General features: G+C 39.9%; 1 long non-coding RNA gene across 1 annotated transcript; it reads left to right on the top strand.

Annotated features, from left to right (window-relative positions):
- The first annotated feature begins 2,182 nt into the window (after positions 1 to 2,182).
- LOC131881426 (uncharacterized) lies at positions 2,183 to 4,941 on the top strand. The gene is made up of 3 exons (XR_009373361.1): positions 2,183 to 2,303; positions 2,607 to 2,724; positions 3,868 to 4,941. It is a non-coding gene; the product is annotated as an uncharacterized LOC131881426 (long non-coding RNA).
- Positions 4,942 to 5,125: the final 184 nt, after the last annotated feature.

Raw genomic sequence — 5,125 nt, 5'->3', positions numbered from 1 at the left:
CCTCGTTTGAACCTCTGCCTGAATTATTTCCTCCCGACGAACACGCCATGGCCCAGTCGGTAGCCTACTTTGTTTGTGCCAATAAGTACCGCCGAGTCCCACCCACATACTAGGTAGCCAACAAACCGTTTGTCCGAGGAAGGTTCTCCAGTTCAACGTATTTGTGCTGAGAAGAAGAACCCGTGGTGGAAGCGAGGAGATAGCCTCTTATCCAAGATGGCGCCTAAACCCGATGTTGGTGCCGGAGAACAATCCGTGGATGTTGATGTCCAGGATGCACCACGTGAGACCCCAGAGTGGTTGGGCCCGCTTCTATCTCACATGCAGAAGGAATCCGAGGAACGATTAATGAGGTTTATGTCGTCCTTGGGGGGTGAGCAATCGCCAAGGGCACCAAACTTGAGGAAAGTGGAATTTTCTCGTCCTGAAAAATTGGTAAAATATGTATCATGGAATATGTTTCTCACTTGGCGCCAACAAGTAGAAAATTACTTCACCTTATCTGAAATCAGTCTTCAGGACAAATCTATCCAGATAAAGGCGTTATGGGCACTCATGACCACCGAGATGTTGGGCCATGTGAAACACGCAATGAATGTCCCCATGACCACTTCGCGCTCAGTCAAAACTGTCTTGAATGTTATCCAGACATTCCTGCGATCCAAGAGGAACTTGGTTGTGGATCATCTATCATTTGAGAAATGCCACCAGGAAGCAGGCCAACCCTTTGATGACTTCTTGGTAAAAATTTGCAAGATTGCGAAAGACGCCCAGTTGTGCTCCACATGCTTGGATACTCGTCTCGTTGCAAGAATTATAGCTGGCGTTAATGATTCCAAGGTATGGTCGAAGTTGTTATCCTTAAATACGTTACCATCTCTTAAAGATACGGTAGACCTATGCCAAGCTGAGGAGACTGCCCACATCAATGTGGACAAGATGGAACAATCTGGTGCCAAGATTAATCGCAACAGATTTAAGAACAAGACTGGCTTTGGTGTCGGGAAGAAACTGGTACACAAGAAAGTCAAGAAGGATTATCCGAAAGCATCGTGTTCATTTTGTAACAGTTCACACGTGCAAGGAAATTGCCCAGCACAAAACATTGAATGTTATGGCTGCCACCGGATTGGACATTTTGAGTCAAATTGCCTAGCAAAATCCGTGAAATTAGGTCGGATCACCACAAAACACATTCGGGAGCTTGGAGGAGGTCAATCACATGCTACTCCCACAATGACCGTTCACGGTGTTACTCACAATACTGATAAAGATTTTTTGCAAATGCCAAGACTTATAATAATGATTTCCGTTGTTATTGAAACAAAAAGAACGTTTTTTGTAAAAAAAATCATTTTGGATTCTACCTCAGATTAGAATATTAATCCAATTAAAACCTACAAAGAGATAGCATTTTGAAAAACGTAATCAATAGATGTTGGAAGTAACCTTAGGTGCGTTTCCAACTAAAGTTTTATACAAATCCATAGAGCAAACTATAAGATATCTCGTTTTAAAAGATTGCATTTTCATCGAATTTGACAGCAAATTGCTCCGGTTATAGCTTAAAGCAATTGCCAAGAAATATAATAAGCTTTTTCTATGCCTAAAATATAAATGAAAATTTTTCACTTTTCTGAAGCAGGTAGAAAAGCCAGAATATAGTTTGCAATATAACTTAAAACTTACTTAATGTCAAAATGCCATGCGGGCACGGCGTTTGGTTCGATCAATTCCTTGATGAGAGGAGTGAAGATTTTTGTAACACCAGCTTTCAAGCAGGTAATGGCACGACAATTACCATCATATAGAACGAGATTGCGAAAAATTGATAACTTATCTTTCAGTTTTTTCATATGCTGAAGTTCGGCTCTCCAATCCAACGGAATATCCTCTGATTTGTGAGGGAATCCGCTTGTCACGTATTGGGAGAGGCAATCATACATGAGGTCGGCTTGCGCAATGCGCTTGAGATCGCTCAACAACAAATCGCCAGGTTCCTTGCCTTCTTCTCCACCTAAATACGATGCAATTCGGCCAACTCTTCTATTGACGGTCTCGTCCATTTCTTCGGCAAGAGCAATATCCTCCGGCTCAGGCTGGCTGACGCGTGCGCAAGAGAACGCATCAGGGATTACGTGTTCCTTCCGGCTCTTCCAGGAAGCAACGAAAACGTAGTAGGACAATTTTTGGACCAGGCGTTGGAGACGAGCATTTTCAATCTTATCTAAAGTATATTCGTTGAGAAATGGGAGAAGAGGACGATGATCGACGATAATCTCGAATTTTGGGAGTCCCAACAGGTAAATTGAACATTTTTGAACTGCCCAAACCACTGCCAACATTCCAAGTTCAATCATAGCGTAACGAGATTCTGTCACTGTGACAAATCGAGACCCACATTGTATTATGTTCCAAGTATTACCAGTCTTTTGCATCAATGCAAATCCAAGTCCGTGAAGTCTAGAAGCGTCGGTTTGGAGGACTGTGAGCAAAGTAAGATCGAAAGGAACTAAAGTTGTCAATTTAACTAATATCTGTTTGAACTTATTGAAAGCTTCATCGTGATCCATACTCCAAATAAATTCGGATTTCTTCTTCATAAGGTCCCGCAAGGGTTCCGCGAATCGGGCGATGTTGGGGGTGAACATACCAAGCTGGTTAGCTGATCCCATGAACACCATTGTCAAAAACGTAGTCAATCAGTATTAAACATACTCTTAGGTATGTATTGACGTAAAATTTCATAAACTTCTATTCCGCAGATGCCTAGATATTACAACTTAAAGGTTGCGTTTTACGCCTTAAAGGATCAAAAAATGGCCTAATTATGTTTCCAGTTATTCCCAAGAAATATGATTGTGCTTTTCAATGACACGACAAGAAAAGATATTTCGCCATTTTCTTAATGATTTCTTTAAAAGCAAAAAGTAGCAAAAAAATGTTGCTTAAAACTTACAAAACATGCAAAATTGCCTTTCATTTTACTTACGTGCCAAAAGCTACAATATCCTATCGTGTTCCTAAAATATCTGAACGATACCTGTGACAGTTTAATTTTCCAAATTGTCACTTTTTGCAATAATTAATTTCTACGTACTAGCGATGTTTTTATTGAACGTTAATGGAATTTTGTCAAAATTCAAGATTAAGCTTCAATGAAGTTGCGATTGACAAGTATGGCATCAAAATTGTGAAATATAATACTAAAGGGGCTGAACACTTTTGTCAATGGCATAGTTCACTTTTTTGGGTTACATGGTTTATACATTTTAAACTATCCCGTTGAAAGTTTGCGTAAGCATTGTTCCTTGACAAAAACAAACATATTTAGTTCGACAAGTTTTTCACTGAGCTGTTCTAAAGTTGTGAAAGCAAATCATAATAATTTGCTGGGGGCTGAAGACTTTTGATGCTGAGTGTATCTTTGTTTTTAGATGTATGATAAAAGTGTAATTCATGTACTCCTTAGAAATATGTTATGTATTACAAATATAAAAAGTATTATTGGATATTTTATATTCAGCTGCTAAGCTTTTTTAAATCTAAGACTTAATCTTAGTTAAGATTACCCAGCCACCAAATGCCCTGATTGTAGTGTGGCTTTCACTAATTGGCATTCAAAATATATTAACGATAGTTGTTTTGACTTTATAAAGCTGTATTGTATCAAGATAACGAATTGAGATCTCAAAAAACCATTTAAGTGTATATCTTGGAAATTAAAAACGTTAGTGAAGAGGCTAGTTGATACTTCATATTTATGTATTTTAAGCAAGCTTAGATTTTATTGATTACTGATTTTATTTGCTAATTAACACCACTTTTGTTTACTTTTGTCCACTTTTGTCCACTTTTGTCCAAAAGTCACGCTAATTCTCAAAATTGCCCACCCTGGGTGCTAGGGTCGGAGGGGTAAACCTCGCCCAGCCAGTGAAGCTAGCCATCACATCATCCATATAAAGTTCCATCCAACTGGAAAAGGAAGCTCATGACCGTCGAGTTCAACATGAGACACAAGAACAAGAGATAAGACAGAAACGAGAAGCCGAAGAGGACGAAACCTGTTTCAAAGCTTTGGAAGAAGAAGCTCGTTTAGAAATCGAAAGTCTGAAGTTGTCAGGATTCGGGAAAGCTTCAGATGAAATCGACGGAATACTTGATGCAACTCGAAATGGGAATACGCCAAGATCTCAAAAGCTTCCCGCCAACCAAGCATCTCTGTCATTACAAAAAGCGGACATTAATCGCCAAATTGATTTGCTGGCAGAGATTGCTGAACGCTCTCACTCTCCGAGAATAATGGCACTAATATTGGAAATACACATGTACGCTCTAAGGACAAAAGTGCAGCTTCTAGCTATTATCATGTTATGAATAATGCCTCTGAGCAGGCGATTCTGCCCAACGCTGTCCCTGCTCCTAATGGGCTCTCCGGGACACTAATGTGTTATATAGTTAATCTCTTGACATTGCAAAGGTTTAAGGTTCGAGCCCTCTTGGATTCAGGTGCAAATGTTTGCTTGGTTTCTTCAGATACAGCGAAGAGAGTCCAACTGCAGGGAGCTCCAACGATTCTAATCATGAATGTCGCAGGGAATAACACGCTAAAATCAAAACAAACGCTTGCTGAGTTCGGTTTGATGAGCATTGATCGATCGTACGTTTCCACCCCTAAAAGACAACAACCATTGAGTCAATTGGGAAACTTTTCAGCCGATTACTACAAAAGTAAACGAATTGGATCATTGGAAAGACCTGGAATTTACTGAAAGCTATCCGGTCTGGACCAGTCGTCCGATAAACATTTTGTTGGCAGAACCCTATTATTCTCAATTGATGATGCCAGACCAACGCATTTCTCCCGAGCTTTCTTTGCCATCGGCAAAACTTACAAAACTGGGTTGGATGCTCCATGGTGCCATACCCACAGAACCTACAGAGCCTAAATGTATTCCAATGCGAGGAAGCCAATGACCATTTGAACTTTGATTTAGAACGAATATATACAAAGTCATTGGAGCAATTCGATTTTAAACAATTTTGGTCTGGAGAAAATACACTGTGACATGAAAGGAATTGCCAGTTGCGGTTTCACATTTCATATTATGATTAATGAGCGATT

This window comes from Tigriopus californicus, chromosome 1 (genome assembly GCF_007210705.1).
Source record: "Tigriopus californicus strain San Diego chromosome 1, Tcal_SD_v2.1, whole genome shotgun sequence".
Taxonomy (NCBI): Eukaryota; Metazoa; Arthropoda; class Copepoda; order Harpacticoida; family Harpacticidae; genus Tigriopus; species Tigriopus californicus.
This window is presented reverse-complemented; position numbering and strand designations above follow the sequence as displayed.